Source organism: Mauremys mutica, chromosome 7 (assembly GCF_020497125.1).
Source record: "Mauremys mutica isolate MM-2020 ecotype Southern chromosome 7, ASM2049712v1, whole genome shotgun sequence".
NCBI lineage: Eukaryota > Metazoa > Chordata > Testudines > Geoemydidae > Mauremys > Mauremys mutica.
This window is the reverse complement of record NC_059078.1, coordinates 120,928,595-120,949,444: the sequence shown is the minus strand read 5'-3', so window position 1 is coordinate 120,949,444 and position 20,850 is coordinate 120,928,595. Positions and strand designations below refer to the sequence as shown.

Below are 20,850 nucleotides of genomic sequence, written 5' to 3'. Positions count from 1 at the left end.
TTGTGTCTATTCTTTCCTGGACCGAAACAGAATAGAAACACAAATAAGGTGCTTTGCATGTTCTTGACTTTTTGGCTTTTTTTGGTTGCTTTTTTCCCCAAAATGTGCTAGTTACTAAGTCTGCTGTGAAAAGCAATATTAACAAACATACACATATATCACTTTTCACAGCAGACTTACTCAGCCCTGGCAAGCCCTGGATGGGGAGGTGGATATGGAAGCAGCGGGGGCCAGGGGCACTGGACGGGGAGGAGGGTGACCTTGGGGCCAGAGCCTGCCACCGTACGGCCAGGGAATGGAGCCTGCGACCCAAGGGCTGAAGCCTGACCGCACCAGCCCTGGGAAGGTGGGGAACCCACTGGCTGCCTGCTCCTCCAGCTTTTGTCTCCAGAGATGGGCAGGGCCCAACCCCTGCTGGCAGCCCTAGGGGAGAAGGCCGTTGCTCCCCCCCCACCCCGCCCCACATCACTTCCCAGGAGGCTGTGGCTGCAAGAAAAGTCCCTGGTGGCCACATTTGAGAAACGCTGGCTAGAGAGATGAAGTGAGTGAGGTAATATTGTGTTGAGTTCCATCACAGTGATTTCTCTGCAAGAATTGATTAGCTGGTGGTACCACCTAAAGCAGAGCTGCAGCCTCTGATAAAAGCAGTCCATGCTCTTATTTGGATACAACGGATTTTATCAGTGTTTTCTATGTACAAGGCATATTCTTAAGGGAAAACAACAAAACAAGAAAGAACAAAAATAAATGTCCAGAAATAAAGGACAGAGTGTGCATCTCCTCTGTAAAAGGCTGTACCTGAACTGAACACAAAATGGCATTTGCCTCCAGCAGGCTTCTAGAAATGTAAAGGTCCAGTATGCAAAACAGTTTCATAACAAATACATAGCTTACATACACCCAAAACTCTCTGCAGAGGAAGCACAGAACCTTGCAATCCAGTCTAGACAGGTAAGTGAATTAGCAAGTTTTAGACCATCAACCTACATTGTTCCATTACTAATTTGTCATCTTAAACAGTTTTTGAATTTTTTTTGTAATCTTTGCCTTTTGTGTCTAATGAAATCTGCAAATGAGGCCCACTGATTATCCCAGTTCAGGGAGTTTTTGAGAGAGAAAAGTAGTTCTTGCTAGTGTTCAGTGACTTTGAGCCAAGATCTGTGATCTGTAATCAAGCAAAATTTTGACTGACTGCCAAATATGACTCAGGGGTGAGCTGGGTGAATAACTGATTTTTTTCGATTTCCTGGCAGTTTCAAAAATTTAAAAAAAGGCTATTTTGGGTCAAACCAAAATGTGTGTGTGTTTTTATTTTTTGGTAAACTGGAGAATTCAGGTCAAACAATGTTTTGTTTCCATTTTGAGGTTTTGGGCATTTTTATGTTTAATAAAATTGAAGGATATTTCACAAGTCATCTTGAATCAAAAAAATTAAAATGTTTTGAAACTGTCAAAATGAAATTTTTAGGCTCTTTTCAGAATTTTTTTTTTTAGATTTGTTTTTACCAAAACAATTTGACGAAATTGGCATGAATCTGCAAACTATGGGGGTCAACCCAAATCTGGATATTTAATCCCAATAAAAATGTTTTGCCAAAAAATTTCATCCAACTCTATCCCAGAGACATTGTCAGTAGGGGCAATTTTCAGGAAATGTAGTATCAGTGCAGCTCTGCTGGTGATAGCAATGGTGGGAGAGCTAGTGTAGACACGATGCCAGCAAATTTTGTTCAGATCCGTTCTTTGTAGATGATCTGATTGTAAAACACCTGTGCCACGTTAGCAGTTCTACTGCTGGACTGATGGGAAATTATTACAAAATTGTCAGTGCAGACACAGTTATAGTGTCTCATAGCTGAGAAACTGAGGCCCTGACTGAAAATGTGTTTTAGTCCCGCAGAGATTAAGCATATGCTTAAATACTTTGCTGAATATGGACCTGAGTAAATACAGAAAAAAGTGGGTGAAGCTAAACTGTATGATTCTACTCAAACGTATAAAATCCATCTTAAAATAAAACTATTTGGAGATGTTTATCTCCAGTATCTCTAGAACATAGGCTTAAATCTGGCCCATTACTGTATGATGGAATTTCAAGACATCTTCTCCATGTGCTGCTGGAGCTACAGTGCCCTAAAGGTGTGTCTCCATCCTCCCCCCATGTGATGCTTATTGCATTGTTTGGGAGTTTGTTTTCAAGTTGGGTAGTTTTGTTGTCATTACTGCCAGTTATAGATCTCCTGGATAAATCACGAGGAAAAATCTTGTAAGGAACAACCTCCTCAAGCCAGACATGATTTTTTTTTGTCCATCTTCTGTCTATTTTCCACCCTTTTTAAATATGCTTCCCCTCTAATATATTTTGGCAGTCATGCTTAGAAGATCTAGGACCAAATTCTGATGTGTTAGTATCTTTCACAGTGCAATTATCATCGTAGTATCTGAACACTGACCATAGGTACTTGCCAGAAAACAGGCAAGCCCTGAGTGGCATAGGGTTGGGTTTTTTGTTTGTTTTTGGCAGGAGTGTGTGTAAATGGATTTGGGAGTGGGTTGTATGCTCAAGGAGCTTTTAAGCTTACATCACCTGACCCAGGAATAGCTATTATGCCCTGCTTCCAGATATGTGCTCTTGGAGGAATCTTCTGTATGGAGAACATGAACAATGAGCAGTCACTGACTAGACTACAGATACACAGTAAGGATAACTTTGCAGTATACATCTGTGTCCGCTTTGGGAGCATGGGCCAAACTATGTCCAGTAGACTTAACTTTCCAAACTAATTTTTTAGCTGGATTTTAAAAGGGCAAATTCATCAGACCCATGGTTTGGGTCTGGCCAGCTTTTCGTTTGCCAGCCAAGCCCACAAACACAATTCTCCCTGCCTTAACTCAAATTTCTGAAGCACACAACTGGCTTAATACCCGGAAAATTTAAATTAAACGTGGCAGCATCCCATAAGAAGAGAGAAGAAATTCTGGTATGCATGGAGCATTCCTCCATGTTAGTCTGTGTCCAGCATCTGATTAAAGACCTTTGTGTTGTGTGGACTCAGCCATGCTCTCACTGAGGCATTTGAGTGTGTTATTTTTTGACAGCTGCCTCTAATTTGATAGATGTGATTAAGGGATTGATTTTAGGATTAGCCATCATTACTTCTCTGGCCTAAAGAGAATTACAATACTCCTTAACTCTCTTTGTTAACCGAAAGGCTGTCAAAGTTGTAGCTAATTTAGCCCTTTATTCCTGCTATCTGTCTTCAGCAACCTAAAAGGACATTTCTACTGGCCAGCCAGCTGCATAGACTTAGGAGCTTGGATCTAACAATCTCACACATTTTCTGGGCAGACAGAGATAATGTCGGTTTCTTGACAACTCCTTTTATCCCATTACTCCTCCGTTGTGTTGCATCTATTTTCTGTCTGTATGAATTACCTTGATAGACTAGTTAATTCTGTGTACTATTTGCATTCACTTGGTTACAATTGCTGGAGCAATTATTTAAAAAGAATAGTAAAATTAGGACATTTTTTCACCTTCTAGAATTCTTGGTTAAGAGCATCTTTGCAGCTCCCACTTCATATTATTTCCATCAGGTTTCTCATCTCCATCAGCTGTTACTATTGTTTAAAAAGAAATTCGTTTTTTGCATAAGATTTAAAAAAAACCCACCTCTGATATTTTCAATGCTGCATTTAAGAAAATAAAATTAATGCCCTGGGTGATTAGGGCCTGGTATTACAACCTTTCCTCACTTATGCTCCAATTAGCAACATGTTTAAGTGTGTGCTCAACTTTAAGCTTGTTGTTGACCTGACTGAAGTCAATGGCACTGCTCACATGCTTAAAGTTAAATATGTATTTAAGTACTTTGCTAGACTGAGGCCTTGAGTCCTGATTCAAAAAGCATTTAAGCAAATGCATAAGTCCATTGCTATTCAGCAGAATACTTAAAAACATACACCTCTACCTTGATATAACGTGACCTGATATAACACGAATTCGGATATAACACAGTAAAGCAGCGCTCCGGGGAGGCAGGGCTGTGTGCTCCGGCGGATCAAAGCAAGTTCAATATAACCTGGTTTCACCTATAACGCAGTAAGATTTTTTGGCTCCCGAGGACAGCGTTATATCAGGGTAGAGGTGTACTTAAAGTTAAGCATGTGCTTAAGTCTCTTTGATTTAGAGACCATTTCTTAATTGATAAATATTTTGTTATATAAGAAAGTCCTGCTGTTCTCTTGTATTCACCATCTAATCTAATTTTTATTCTTGTTGATATGTTATCTCTAAATTACAGTCATGGGTTGAGTGTGGTCTAGTAGCTAAAATACAGAACCTAATCCCAACCTATTCCCGTAGTGTAGACATACCTAAGGTTTCATCCAGCTCATAATAATATATTTAAGATCTAATTATTCCTGCTCCAGCTCAACTTGGTTCTGGTCTTGGGCGATCTGTACTTGTCTGTTAACCCCTTTTTATATTTCCTATCTCAGATATGTTTCAGTCAAGTAACTTTTTTCTGTATTCTCACTACGTTTGTTACAGCTGGAATAGCTCATGTCAGTCTGTTGAAGAGGTAATTTTCCTTTCTCTGAGTTACCTGCTGCCTGTTCCTCTAAGACACTTGCCTTACAACACAATCGAGCATCTGAATGTGGGTGAAAATCCAGCACCACTAAGGGCATAGGAGTCTTTGTTGTTATCAATTTGTGTTAGGGTAAGGAGGATGGTTTTGTGGCTAAGGCACTGGACCGAGACTCAGGAGACCTGAGTTCAGTTTCCTGCGCAGTCACAGACTTCTTGTGTGACCTTGAGTAAGTCATTTAGTCTCTCTGTGCCTCAGTTCTGTATGTATACAGTGAAGATAATGGCCCTGCCCTACCTCACAGGGGCTTTGAGGACAAAAGCTACTAATAATTAGAAGAGGCTTCGATACCATAGTAAAGGAGGACATGTGGGTACCTAGACAGATAGGACAAGACCCTAAGTGCAGGGAACCCAAGTACAAGGCTGGATGGTTTTTTAATATAAGCCATGCAGTGTAAGAACTCTTTTAAGCAAACCCATGAACGGAAGCCAGAGCCCAGGACAGAGATTCTTATCACATTTTTCATCATTTATGGTTTGTTAGAATTTTTTTTCCTACTCCCCATTGTTTGCAATGACTCTCAGGGAGGCTTAAAAATAAACGCTATTTCCCCACTGGCTTTGTTCTCTTCCATTTTGGCAAGCCTTGATTTCCTGCTCTTCTAGAACAGCCTGAGACAAAAGCGACCCTTTTTCTTTGTTTATTTACTTCCTCCCTGTGTTCAAACATCATTTGGTAACATCACCTCACCTCTGGGAAAAGGGTTTAATAAGTAGCTGCTGCTGCAGTACTAGCAGAGGGTACACAAGAGCATAACATTATTTTCATAAGGGCCTACATAAATTAACCTTTTGTTTTTGGGGTGTGTGTGTGTGTGTGTTTTAATAAATATTAATGAATGAGTGGTGGATTTTACCATGCATGGGTGACATTAAAATGAAAATGCGAGATTATGGTGCAGAATAGCCTAGGGCACCTAGATGATTCTGGGGCACTGGGTTGGAAGAAAAAGGATACCTCTACACAGCAATCAAAGACCCACAGCACCAAGTCTGAGCCTGGGTCAGCTGATTCTGGTTTCTGGGGCTCCGGCCACAGGGTAGACCCTGCAGCTGAGCCTAAACCTGTACATCTTCACTGCAATTTTTAGCCCCGCAGGTCAACTGACCTGGGTGCTGGGGATACATCTACACAGCCATTAAACACCTAGAGCTGGCCCGGACCAGCTGACTTGGGCTCACGGGGCTGTAAAATTACTGCGTAGATGCTTCGGCTCTGAGGCCCCATGAGGCAGGAAGATCCCAGACCCAGGCTCCAGCTTGAGCCTATATGTCTACACAGCAGTTTTTAGCCCCATAGCCTGAGCCTCAGGAGCCTGAGTCAGCTGATCTGGGCCAGCCACGGCCCTGCCACAGATCATTTATTCCAGCATAGACATCCCTGGAGGATCAGTGTTGTGGGTATAGCTGTATCCTAAGAGATCTGTAACCTGGCTCTGCCACTGACCAGCTGTGTGACCTTGGCCAAGTCAGCTCCCCTCTTTAAGCGTCTGTTTCCATCTCTGTACAATGGGGATAAACTATACTTACGCTTCATTTATAAACCGCTTAGATCTCTGGGATGGAAAGTGCTATGGAAGAACTAAATATTTGCAATTATTCTGTAGATCAAATTATGACCCTTTCTAAATGAATCTTAAAATATACACAGACAGTTGTTTTAAACCAGATGACTCGTCAATGAATTTCAGCAGCAAAACCCCTTGCGTTTGATTTGTTTTAAGGCTTATTTTGATGTTGATATCTAAAGTTATTTAAAGTGACACTGACTAACAACTTAGAATGTGTAAATATTTAAGGAATATTAAAATCCATACAGTTATCTGTGCAACCATGATTACCTCTATATCAGTATTGGATGTGTGGCTTCTACCTTGTTACTCATGGTGGCATTATATAAAGTTAGGATGTAAAAACATGTTCACTGAAAAGGGAAGGGCATAGGCACATGAAGCTTTTTATACTGCAGGGCATTTCACGCTGCAAGGAGGGATTAATTTTTAACTACCTGGCCCTTATTTATAACATCTGCCTACAGTCCAGCTAATCATGTGATGGGAGCCAGGTCTGGGAAGGTAAAATTCGCCCTATAGCCCATGACAGGGAGTGGGGCGACAGCTGCTATTTTATCCTATGGTCACAGCCCCTCCTCAGTCAGAGCCCTCCATCCTCCACAGCCTGAGCCAGTTGCATGTGATGTTAGAGCCACTGGATTCAATATCCACCCACCCCAATGTCACTATCTCAGAACCTGCCCCAAAGATCCCAGAGGGTAGAGTCCTCCCCCCCCCCCGCCCCGAGACATGGGCACAGCTACTCCTCTCATTCCCCATCTCTGGAGAGGTCAAACATGGGTTATAAGCGGGAAGAGAACCTCCCATGATTATCTCTGGCTACTCTGCATCCCAGGAAACCTTCCCAAGGTTCCCCTGAAGTTGTACACTAGTTCAACTTTTCACAAGGGATTGCCTGCCTCTCATGTGACCTTATTCAGTTTAACGCTCTCTTCTCCCCTTCCCATTCTGCCAGGACAGACTCCAATGCTTCGGGGCCTAGTGACCTTCAGGACCCTTCCCTCTGGAGACCTGACCCACAAAGCAAAGAATCATGAGTGCTGTTTAGCTCAGTCTGTGCTTTGCTGCGTGTCTGTAATTCAGAAGAAGTAGAAGGATTTGCTGAAGACAGAGTATGCCCCTTATGCATAAGAATCAAAGAGGGAGTATAAAGACTTAAAACCAGAGGGAGCAGCAGGTGTTTGTGCATGATGGCAAACTTCAGGGCAGGTGACACAAAGCCAGCCAAACCTCCAGCAAGGCCAGTGCTTAGACAGAGGAACCCAACTTACTTTGACTGTTGTAATCTCCATATATAACGAAACCACCCTTCCATAAGCCACCTTGTGCTGCTGCCCAATCCACTAATCAACCACTGGGTTTCTAACGACCTGATTATTCCTGCTACCTTCTTGCCATTTTGCTTTTATGAATTTAGTTTGAGTTTAGCTAGCTGGCCAGCTGAGCCCCTACCCCACTTGTTAAGCAGCCCTCCTTTGCCTTTTAAAGAGCTGAGTGTCTCGCAAATGCAATGATTAATAACGTGATTGATACATATGGAACACCCAGTGAATATTCTGTATGTGACTAATAGAAGCCAAGGCACGTGTCATTCATGCTCTCTGCAAGTGACATGGCTTTCCTTTTCTCCAGGATATTAGCTTGCATCCGAAGAAGTGGGTATTCACCCACGAAAGCTCATGCTGCAAAACGTCTGTTAGTCTATAAGGTGCCAGAGGATTCTTTGCTGCTTCTACAGAACCAGACTAACACGGCTACCCCTCTGAAGCTTAAAGATTAATCTTTATAAAAAGCAAATACATTTTAGTGAGGGTGAAAAATATACTTTACACATTGGAATTTACCTGTCTGGACTAGATGCATAGAATTGGTTAAATTATAGAGTCTTGGTCCTGATATGCTTATCATACTGGCACTTAGTTGCATTTTGACAAGCCAAGTTAATTAATCACACTCAACCTGACTGAAAGGTCACCTGCAAAATCAAACAAAACTTGGGTTGGGTCTCTTTTATGTGCCTCTTTATGGTCCATAAAGAAGGACCAGGGAAGATTTTTGTTTGTATGTTCTATTTTTAACCCGGATTGTTTTGAGTTTTTTTTCCTGCTTACAACATAAGAACGGCCATTCTGGATCAGACCAAAGGTCCATGTAGCCAAGTATCCTGTCTTTCAACAGGGCTAGTGCCAGGGGCCCCAAAGGGAATGAACAGAGCAGGTAACCATCAAGTGATCCATCCACTGTTGCCCATTCCCAGCTTCTGGCAAACTGAGAGAAAAGGGACACCATCCTTGCCCATCCTGGCTGACAGCCATTGATGGACCTATCCTCCATGAATTTATCTAGTTCTTTTTTTGAACTATGTTATAGTCTTGGCCTTCACAATATCCTCTGGCAAAGAGTTCCACAGGTTAACTGTGTGTTGTATGAAGAAAAATTTCTAGGGCTGTCGATTAGTTGCACTTAACTCATGTGATTGATTAAAAAAAAAGAATCATGATTAATCGCACTATTAAACAATAGAATACCAATTGAAATTTATTAAATATTTTGGATTTTTTTCTACATTTTCAAATATATTGATTTCTATTACAACACAGGATACAAAGTGTACAGTGCTCACTTTATATTATTTTTATTACAAATATTTGCACTGTAAAAATGAAAAACAAAAGAAATAGTATTTTTCAATTCACCTCATACAAGTAGTGTAGTGAAAATGTAACTTACAAATGTAGTTCTTTGTTACATAACTGCACTCAAAAACAAAACAATGTAAAACTTTAGAGCCTACAAGTCCACTCAGTCCTACTTCTTGTTCAGCCAATCTCTAAGACAAACAAGTTTGTTTATATTATCTGAGATACTGCTGCCTGCTTCTTATTTACAATGTCACCTGAAAGTGAGAACAGGTGTTCGCATAGCACTTTTGTAGCTGGCATTGCAAGGTATTTGCGTGCCAGATATGCTAAACATTCATATGCCCCTTCTCACTTTGGCCACCAATCCAGAGGACATGCTTCCATGCTGTTGATGCTTGTTAAAAAAAAATACTGTGTTAATTAAATTTGCGACTGAACTCCTTGGGGTAGAATTGTATGTCTCCTGTTCTGTTTTACCCACATTCTGCCATATATTTCATGTTATAGCAGGCTCGGATGATGACTCAGCACATGTTCATTTTAAGAACGCTTTCACAGCAGATTTGACAAAATGTGAAGAAGGTACCAATGTGAGATTTCTAAAAATAGCTACAGCACTCGACCCAAGGTTTAAGAATCTGGAGTGCCTTCCAAAATGTGATTGGGACGGGGTGTGGAGTATGCTTTCAAAAGTCTTAAAAGAGCAACACTCTGATGCAGAAACTACAGAACCTGAACCACAAAAAAAAAATCAACCTGGTGTTGGCATCTGATTCAGATGATGAAAATGAACATACATCGATCCACTCTGCTTTGGATTGTTATTGAGCAAAACCTGTCATCAGCATGGACTCGTCCTCTGGAATGGTGGTTGAAGCATGAAGGGACATATGAATCTTTAGCGCATCTAGCACGTAAATATCTTGTGATGCCGACTACAACAGTGCCATGTGAATGCCTGTTCTCACATTCAGGTAATCTTGTAAACAAGAAGCGGACAGCATTATCTCCTGCAAATTGTAACCAAACTTGTTTGTCTGAGCAATTGGCTGAAGTAGGACTGAGTGGATTTGTAGGCTCTAAAGTTTTACATTGTTTTATTTTTGAATGCCGTTATTTTTGTGTACATAAATCTACATTTGTAATTTCAACTTTCATGATAGAGATTGCATTACAGTACTTGTATTAGATGAGTTGAAAAATACTATTTCTTTTTTTACTGTGAAAATATTTGTAATAAAAAATATAGTGAGCACTGTACACTTTGTATTCTGTGTTGTAATTGAAATCAATATATTTGAAAATGTAGAAAACATCCAAAATATTTAAATAAATGGTATTCTATTATTGTTTAAGAGCACGTGATTAATTTTTTAATAGTTTGACAGCCTTTTGTTTGTTTTAAACCTGCTGCCTATTCATTTTATTTGTTGACCCCTAGTTCTTGTGTTATGAGGAGGAGTAAATAACACTTCCTTATCTACTTTCTCCACACCAGTCATGATTTTATAGACCTCTATCATATCCCCCCTTAGTCGTCTCTTTTCCAAGCTGAAAAGTCCCAATCTTATTAATCTCTCCTCATATGGAAGCTGTTCCAGGCCCCTAATAATTTCTGTTGCCCTTTCCTGAACCTTTTCCAATTCTAATATATCTTTTTTGAGAAGGGGTGACCACATCTGCACACAGTATTCAAGATGTGGATGTACTGTGGATTTATATAGCAGCAATATGATAGTCTGTCTTATCTATCCCTTTCTTAATGATTCCCAGTATTCTTGATTCTTCTATTAGAAATTCAGAGCTTCTTTACCCTGAAATATTCTATGGACCACCAGAGAACTGTTAGGAGTATGACAGCGCAGAACTAAAGTGTGAAATCAGATTAATTGAGAGAGGAGATAATTTTTAGTCAGGATCTTTAGAATTCTTGGGGTTTGATTGCTGCTTGTACACTCCTGTTTAACGCAGTTGCCCAAATAACTCTTGAAACAAATATTTTTGCTAAAGAATCAACACTTTTTGGTCCCTTCAGCCAATGGAGCTTTTAATCCATATCTTTGAAACTACCCCTACTCCCTCCCAAGTCCTACAACAAAAGCAGGGAAGAATAGGCTTGACATTCCTTATATTGCTAAAGTGAAAAATATGTCCTTCGTATGTGATAAAGTAACAATACATAAATAATGTAATAAAATAGGGGGCACAATCCCCTTTTTTCTTCCCTTTTGCGGATCATTGCTAAAGAGGATAAACTGAATTATACAGCTATATGGCCAGATATTGAGCTGGTGTAAATCAGTATCGCTATGGCAACTGAAATGGAGCTACACCAATTTACAGCAGCTGAGGATCTTTACCATAATTTTTGTTTAAAAGTTTTTCTTCCGGTGTTACAAGTTTTTTCCTACAACTCTCAGAAACATCTGAAGATGTGATGTCAATACAGTGGTGTCCCACCCTTGTCTGGAGCCACTAACTACAAAGGACTCTAGAATTAGACAGAAACGATTCTCTGCTCTGGTAGCTGTTTGTGTAAACCTTGCTTATCGCTACGATCTGGCCAGCAATGTTAAATTACACTCAGTGTAATGTATAGTTAGGCGCAGACAATTAAATACCAGTGAAACTGGTATCCCAGCCAACAGGGCTGAGGAGAAGCAGCCATAATCCACGTGGCAGCTGGGAGAGACAGGCAGAAAATATTAACCTTCTTACTTATGGCTTTTCTCTCAACTCCATTTTATCTCTGTCTGTCTTGTCTTGCCAGCATTGTCTGCACGGCAAAACTTAAACCCCTACTGAGCACGACTGCCAGTAAGTGATGTAGCTGAATTGCTACTGAGCATGCTAAAGACGCAGGTAGAGACACAGAGAAACTGTGTTCAGCTATTGTGCTGAAACCCAAATTCTAAACATGGTCCTTCCTCATCCCCACTCAAAGCCTGACTGCACTCAGGACCAGTTTATGTAAACCAAAGGTTGACAACACAATTAGTGGCCCCTTAATTTTACAGTCCAGAGAAGTCCTCTGGCTTTGATTGGTTTCTAGCATGAAAAGCCCACTGGGCTCCTCATCCCATCCCACTAAAAGTCTGAGTGCCAAGGAATGATAAAACTAGGACTAAAGGGTCTGATCCAGTGTCCACTGAAGTTAGTGGGACTGTTTTCAGTGAGATTGGATCAGAGCAAGAGCACAAGCAGAGTTGCACTCCTACTGAAGTCAATGGAAAAGTTCTGTAAGGCACGTCCTATCAGTGATCAGAGTCCACACATGAGGTTTGATTGCTAGGAGGTCCAATCCAAGGGCATGGGGCAGCGAGGTGGCTGGTAGGGTTAGGTGTGGCAGCAACATAAGGTCAGGAGTGGTGACAAGGCACAGTCAGGTGGGTCTGAGTAGCAACTAGTGGGAATTTGCTTGTTGCTCAGACAAGTCCAGAAAGGAAGAAGGAAGTTTATATATAACCACTAGCCAATCAGGGTCAAGACTATGTGGCCAATCAGGAAGTGAGTTGCAGAGCCCTGGACGCTGACCTAGCCAAGGAATTTGCTGGTAATCCAATGTGTCGGGTGTCACAACGGCCACTGTTGCTTCCCAAAAATGCAGTGGGCCTGGGTTTGAGACCAGGGTCCTGACAGGTTTCCATTGACTTCAACAGATGCTGGCCTTTAAGCCTTAGTTGATTTTCATTGGGAGTGGGGTGCCAAACTCACTTAGGCCCTTTGGAAAATCCTAGACCTAAAGCCATTTCCTGCATGAAAGTTCTCTACATTATTAGTTCTATGGTTTCAGACCCAGATACTCTGTGGGCATCAGGAATTTAGTTGCCTTGTAAACTAATCAAGAATTGAGACCATCCATGATCATTCGCCTCCTGTTGGAGCCAGGGTTTATCATTGGGCTGAACTTTCACACAAGAAAGGGATGTGAAGGCAGGCGTGTCCAGTATTTCCACAAGTATGGTTTCCAAATGCATGCAATGCAGTCTCCTCTTCACCAAGTCCCAACCTATGTCACGTTCAAGTCCCTCCTTAAGATTCACTTCATGTCTCCCCATTACCCATAAGAAGAGAACTGTGCCAAATATTTTAAGACATCAAAACCCTCCTGTGAGTTCTTTCTTCTCGGCTTCCCAGTAAATCCCATCTTCTCCATATCTTTTAGACCGTGAACTCTTTGGAGCAGGGACTGTCTCACTCTGGGTCCTCTACAGTGCTGAATATTTTACTGGTGCTTGACAAATGCCAAAGGACTGGAGTCATGTATTCTCGGAGGCTGGCTTGTGCAAAGGGTGAATTGGAGCTCTTCTAAATTACGTAGTTTAGACTGGGTGCTAATGTGCCAGGCTGATTTAGGCATGTTACCTGTATAAGTGATGTTTACAATCAGACAAGCATGATGGGTTATATTGAGCCCGAGGGCATTAAAAGGCAATGCTGGGTCTCTGGGCCTGCCAAGCATGCTCTGACTGGAAGAGCAGGTTAAAAGGGATCTTAGAAGCCCAGGCAAAGGGTAGTGGACAGGGTGCAGGAAAGAGGAGTCCTCCTCCAGGAAACCAGACAGAAGATTGAGCCTGAGAGGGGACTATAGAGCAGATAAGGCCTACAAGCAGTTCCGTCTCTCACCACCACCCCTTTTGAGGCCCTGCTCCTTTAGACGTTTGTGTGGTTTGTTGAGAGACTGCTTGTTTGGCCATGCCCCAAACTGAAGGGACCTAATGGTAGGAAGTAACCCAGGGAAGTGAACTTGGACTTGCTGCATGGAAGACCCAGCCAGTATTGCTTCTCACAGGTCCCTGGGCTGAAACTGGGTGTAGAGGGAGGGCCTGGGTCCCCCTACCACACCACGTAAGAGCCCAGGCCCAGATGCTGGTGGAAAACTGAAGATTCCTGGCTTAAGGCCAGGAACAGGCACCATTACCATCCTGAGAGAGGGGCGCATGCCAGAAGTCAGGTGTGCTAACCACGAGGCTACCCGGCCTTCTAAACCCCCTATCACAATGAGCTTGGCTAGAAAGTGTGCTCTAGTGGCTGAAGCAAGGATAAGGTAACAGAATTCTTAAGTCTTAGTCCTGTCTCTGCCACTGATTTTCTGTCTGGCCTTGGCTAAGTCACTTCTCTGCATCTCAGTTCACCAATCTATAAAACAGGGGGAACCATTTGGATCCATCTCTACCATAGGTCTTTGGAGGTTTAATGCATTAGTGTTTATGAAGTACTTTGCAAGTCTTGAATGAAAGTGCCCAAGATATGCATAGAAAGTTACATGCGCTATCAAATAGTGAATAATTCTTAGCAAATAATGTATTCCAATTCTGTCTGTTTACAAATTGTCCATAACCAGCTGCTGATTTTCTCAAATTGATGTGTTATTGCTAGTTAATGTGACTGACTTGCCCCTGGCCCAGAGAGTGTTCATGAGCAAATTGTTGTTAAAGTCCAGTGTTTGAATTATAAGCCATGCTGGTTGAGCCTGACCTATGTGCTCCTTAGTGCTGACTCCAGTTCACATATTCAAAATTCACTTTCTGTGGATAGTTACTTAAAATTCACCACCTCCATGTACATTTCATGCCTGCAAACTCATTCACTAGGAGAATTATAGAAAGTGAACGCAAAAAGGGGGCACAAATGTATCCAGAGCGAATTCTGCTTTTTATTTCCAATATGCATGGAAAACATTTTTCAGGTACTTGTCCAGTTCTGCTACCAGGTGCTCATACAAAACCCACATCCCACTTCAGAACATCTTCCACAGAACCAACTCTGCATCTTCTGGAGAGGCCCCTACACCAAGGTTATATCCCAGGAGGAGACTTCTGACTCCCAGTCTGTGGTCACTTTATGCCAGCGAAGCTGATGCAAAGTGGCCACACCCCTGGATGCTGTACCTCCATCTGTCACGTTATGATGATATTTGCCTATTCCATTGGATGCTGTGAGACTCAGTGCACTATAAAGTGTTTTGAGATCCTTGGAAGAAAAGTTGCTATAAGTCACTGAACCGTATTTTATATAACAACATATGAGCCACCACCATGTTTCAGGCCCTTTGATGGCCTCTGTGGGAGACATCAAGCCTGCTGCGAAGGTCTGGATCTATAGAACCACGGTTGCATCAATGCTATCATACAGCAGTGAAACGTGGGCATGGAAGAAGGTGAAGAACACCAGATTGTTTTTATCATCTTCCTTAGCTGCTTCATATTAAATGGAAGGACAAGATCAGAAATGAGGATTTTTGTAGCCAAACCCACCTCCATCAGCACTCGCTCGGTTTCAGTGGCTTTCTTGGTACAGGCATATTACTAGGATGAAAGACCAATGAATTCCAAAGCATGTCTAACAAGGAATGCGGCTCCATGGCCGGTGAGCGCGGATGTGTTCACCAAAATAAAATTCCAAATGATGGACATTAGATGGTCTGGCTGGATTTTCAGTTTTAAGGACCTAACCAGAGATCGACCTGCATGGCATTTGATCTGCCAGGAGGCTATGTCCCTTTGGGATTTGCCAAGATGATGAGCTACATAATCTGAAGTAACCAGACATAAGCAAAATAGTATCCAAACCCTGCTGAACTTTGAGGGTTCTGATTAAATATACCTCGGATCTGAAGTATCCCTTGTTTCACCCGTCTCTACAAATAACTTCAGCTTGGGTAGATGGGGACACATTAAAATACAGTATCATGGGCCTGATCCTGCTATTACTGAAGCTGTGTTTCTTTGCTGTTCCCCAGCAGGTGCTGATAAATACTTTATCCCCTTTGGGTCTGAAGATGCCACTTGTGTAATGAGAGGAGATCCAATTACAGGGTTATCCAATTTACCTTCCCAAAAGTAAGTCCTGTTGAAAATGACATAGCAGGGCTGCCTGCTGCTGTGACCAGTTCCTTGCATAAAGTAAGATCTTGGGAAGATATTTGTGTGGGGTTTTTCTTCATTGTGTATTTCCACAGCTTGGACCCCAGTGCGCTCTGAAATAGCAGGGAGCTACAGACGGGTCGTGTGGCAGCAGGGAGCGTGTCCTCTCTGATCACTAATGAGCAAGGAGCCTCTCACAACCATTACCACTTGCACCCAATGCTCCAGGGAAGGACTATATATTGGCTGTTGGGGATACAGAAAGGAGAGGAACTGCCTAGCCCTGTGCTGAATCCACAACTGGGTCTATCTTGACATTATCCTTTAAAGTGAGCTCTGGTCCCTGTGTTGTGTTTCTGCCACCTCAGTCTCCTAGCTTGCAGGGCCAAACCCAGACCCTGGCTCAGAACACTGCAAACTGTGGAGAAGTGTAGACTTGGATCTGAACCGCACAGCTGGCAAATGAGCAGAACACCCAGAACTCTCCGCTTCAGTGCTGCCACAAGAAACACTTGTTAAATTGGAGCAGGGTTTTCCGAGGCCAGGTAGGTAACCACACATATTCCTTTATCTTACTAACACCGCTCTGAGCCAGGAGTTAGGTCAGTTTTGGGGGCAGAGTTCAGTTCCATAAAGAAACAGAAGCTTCCAGACTTATGGCCTGCCAAGCACAGAGCATTTGTGTATGACGTGAATTAGTCTCTTCCTTGTCCTTCATAACCGATAACTGTGGAACATTGGGCCGTAAGGTCTCTGGCCAGTATATTATCAGGCTTCCCCTAATGGTACTTTCCACACCTTGATTGAGGTGGCTTATTTAGCAATATTATCATTATTATTTGACTTCCCAGAGCATCTAGAGGCCTCCGGTCAGGATCAGGGCCCCACTGTGTTGGATGACGTTGAACAAATAAAACAGTCCCTACCCCAGAGAGTTCAGTCTCAGAACTCACGGCCGCCTTCTTCATCTTGAAATCTCAAAGGCCTCTGTTGTCTGGAGAGACAGAGGCCATTTTGTGTTTAAAATTAGTGTGTGTTTCACTGCTTTCCCACTTGCATCTGATGCGTAATGTGCCGCACCATTTAGGTCCTTGCTGAGCTGGACAATCTCCTGTGCTGTCCAGCTGTTGTTCACAAAATAAGGAGGAGCAGCAGTGCAGGTCAGGAAAGGAGGAGCTACATTTCAAAATTCACTTAAAAGCAATATCAAAAAACCTGGAAAGGCTTTGATCTTTCTAAATATTCCCTTTGTTCTGTCGTTTGGCAATTCCTGTGTGCTTCAAAGGTAAGATAACAATCCGCTCTCTGTACTCTTCCCTGAGCTGTGGTCATAAACTCACCCCTGAAATACAGTTTAAATAACCCAGAGCCCTACAACCTTCAAATCAAGTAATGAAGATCTTCCCACTGTTCTTTTTGTTAGATTAATAAAAGGCTACACATTTCCTCAAGGCTCTCTCCTTGTGGTTCTTTCTCCCTGTGACGTAGCATTCGCTGTTCAAAGACGTACTGGGACATTTCCATCAGTAAATAACAACAGAGACATTTTGCTGCCTCTAGCCATAGACAGCACTGGCTTGGGCCTAGCTCATGCTGCCCACTTACTTAACGGTAACAGTGCAGCATAGGGGAGACAGAGTAACACCTCTGCTTTAGCGTGGAGTCTTATACCTTTAACAAAATAATAGTGGATCGCTCAGCCTGGAGGCACTCTGGGGAATGGTAGCTAAATCCAATGAGGAAGGAGTGTTGTCTAGTGGCAAATGCAGGGGACTGCAGATCGGGGAATCTACCACATTCCCCGTGCATGAAATTCAGCCACCAGGCAGGGGACCCCAGCACAAGGCCTCTGTTTAACCCCTCTTTTGAGGACCTAAGTGATGTATGAGCCTTGTGCTGGCCCTCTGCATGGGGTGAATGTCTCTCCATATGACCTTGGGCAAAACACTTAACCCTGTGGTGAAATCGGTGTGGGAAGTTGTTTGTGGGCGTGCATACAGGAATGTGAACACTAGTAAAGAGACAGGTGATTTCCTTAATCAGGGAGGCAGCGTGGCTTAGCGGATAGGGCATTGAACCAAGCCTCAGGAGATCTGGGTTTGGTTCCCAGCTTTATCACTGGGTGAGCATGGCCAAGTCCCTTCTCTGCACCTCATTGTCCCTGTCTGTTACACAGGGATGGGTCCGATGTCCTTTGTAAAGTGCTTTGAGTTCCAGTACTATAAGTAAGCCTTGTTATTTTAAACAAAAGCTGCCAGAGAAATGTGTGGTGTTTTATTAGTATTTGATTGAAATAGAAACTTTTCATTAAATCTTGTATTTCCCATGGCTGTTCTTTCCTCTCTGAGGAAGAAAACAGGCCAAACAAAGCGGCCTCACCAATGTTAGATAAGAGGGGTTTAGCGGGAAACGCTGGTAAGAAATGAAGGAAATTAATACGCAACAATAATTACACTGTAAGGCTTCCAATTTGTATTTCAATATGTCATTTACATAATAACAAAGCAGAACCATTTGGTAGCTAATGACACAGGCTGATCTCAAGGTTTTGTTTTCTTGTAAGTTCCTTTCAATGGAAGCACTTTGATGTCTGTCAGCAACACACGCTCTTTTTGAGACAGTCTCCTATTTAGTTATTGACACTGTGTCCAAGGGCTGTTTTCCCCCTTCTCATGCTTAGATATTGACAATATGTCTAAGAACTCTCTTTTCCCCCCTCCTCTCGTCTCTTCTCTATTCCCAAGGCCAAACTTGTGAGCCAATAATGGTAACTGGGCCAGAAATGTAAAAATTTGAGTCTAGGTATGTCGTTGGGCACGATCCTGTGTGGTGCTGTTACTGAGAGAAGAGGATTTCTCAGCCCTTTGCCCCTCTGTTGGACCCTGTGCTGCAATATTGTTTCATGGGTGCAGCTTAGGAATCAGAAAACATGAATGCTGTTCCCAGCTCTGCCACTGACTGATCTGCCATGTGACAAGTAAAAATCACATGACCTCTCTGTGCCTCGGTTTCCCCATATGTACAGAGGGGATAATATTTGATTTGGTAAAGCACTTCAGGATCTTTGCATAAAAAGTGCTCTGAGCATTAGGTGCTGTTATTGGCCCAAATCCTGAGGTCCTTTCTCGCTTTGTATTCAGTGCTTACTCGGACATAGCTCCCTTTGATTTGAATGGGAGTTAGTAATGATGACTGCCTTATTCAGACTGTTACTTGCTCGCTGTAAAGTCAACAGGGCAAGCACACAGCTTAAAGAACAGTTGCACTTAAAAACGGTTTTTAAAAAAGAATAGAGGCTGATGAAAATGTGGGGAGACAAGTTACTTCCTGCATATCTGGTGGGGATACCCTCGCTTAGTTCTTGCATCTCAGCAGTAACTCTCTCCCATAGGCTCCTGCAATCTTTCTTATGGGATCAGGCATTGAGGAAATCTATGCTGTCAAAGGAGATCACTGAATTCCCAGCTCAGGATGGCTGTGGTATCTTACTGAATACAGAAAGAACAACTGATGTTGAAACTTGGATGGCCAAACTATGGGCCACATGAGTCATGGAAAACCTGATCAACTCGGAAAGTCTACATGAGGGAGACAACCTCAAACTACTGTTAAAATTAAGGAAACACAAACCATGTATGTATAAATATCTCCTGTCTGTGTGTTCCATTCTATGCATCCGAAGAAGTGAGCTTTAGCTCACGAAAGCTCATGCTAAAATAAATTTGTTAGTCTTTAAGGTGCCACAAGTACTCCTGTTTTTTTTAAACCATGCCCCGTCATTTTACTGAAGCCTTTACCCCTTGGAAAGACTTTTAATTGTTGTTGTTTGGTTGATTGATTGTATGTTTGTTGGATTCCTACCGACTTTATAACATGAGCTTGAAAAACAGATGCAATGCAGAGAGATGGGTAAGCTCTCAGGGGCAGGAACTCTTTGCATGTGTACCGTGCCTAGTACAAAAGGGACTTTAAGCATGGTGCGGGGGTTCCAAGAATTACAGTACCTAAAAAATAGGAAACAATATGAACGGATAAACTAGCAGGTGAATATGCTTTCACATTAACTATGCTCCTGTCATAAATGCAACCCACCACCAATAAACTCCTGCCACAACTAGAAAAACAAAACACACATGAACAGCAAGATGAGACCATCTGGATTACTCAAACTATATGCATACAATTTGAGGGGAAAATCTCTAGGTTGTGGTTCTTTTTCTGTTTTGGGGTTTAATTTGTTTGGTTTTTTGCACAATCCTTGTGCCAGAGTTCATGTGCCCGATTTCAGATGTCTAGTGACAACCAACACAAACTGATGGGTGACCCTTTCTGATTTTTGTTTGATCAAGCTGGATACAGAGCAAATACAGCTCCTGCATAGGTTCTAAATAGCATAGCCAGCCATGTGCACTAAGGGATGTTTGTAAACCCTGCCCAGTGCCAAAACATCAATTGTATATGATGTTAACAGCAGAGCATTGCTGGGATTGTCTAAGTATATTTTCTTCTGAGAGAACTGCTGCCTTTTCTTTCTATAGATTGTTTTTCTTCCCATCATCACCAACTACCTCAGAGAGAGACAAGGTCCAGTCTGCCTCGAATTAGGGACTGAAAGAATGAATGAGTCACTTAAGTTTTATATGTGGATCCTCAATTATGAGAGGTCAATGTGAAAAGAAATAGCTTGGGCCAAATTCATCACTCATTCAGTGGAGTTACACCAAAGATTCATGTGGCCCCTTGATGCTGACTTCGTCTTTGGGCTGTGGTGAGGCAGTGCACGTTTCTGCCTCAGTTTCTCCATCTGTAAATTGGGCAGAACTAATTGTGAGGATGTTACGTAAAGCTTGTAAATGCTTTGAAGGTGAAACGTACTGAACAAGAGTGAAAGCATAGTCATTAATACAGTAATTTCAAATCCTAATAGTACGCTCTACTCCCTTTTCTCTACGGATCAGGCACCATTGTACAAACTCTATCATACTGTATCAAGGTCCAGGCCTCTAGCTCTTACTCATATGAGTTGTCCCTTTAAAACGTGTGTGTGTGTGTGTGTGTGTGTAAAGGGTGTGGTTTCAGACCTAGCACTGTATATAAAAATAGCTGGGTTA

The 20,850-nt window shown here is 42.4% G+C and overlaps 1 protein-coding gene across 5 annotated transcripts in view; it reads right to left on the bottom strand.

The window, feature by feature from the left end:
• Positions 1 to 20,850, bottom strand: part of LOC123374956 — a 71,090-nt gene that overhangs the window by 21,480 nt on the left and 28,760 nt on the right. The window contains exon 4 of one of the 5 annotated variants that reach the window (XR_006581263.1): positions 19,547 to 19,743. The exons of 3 other annotated variants lie outside the window; for them this stretch is intronic. The gene's annotated coding sequence lies outside the window, so the exon portion shown is untranslated. One more of the 5 variants, XR_006581265.1, reaches the window with a different exon arrangement.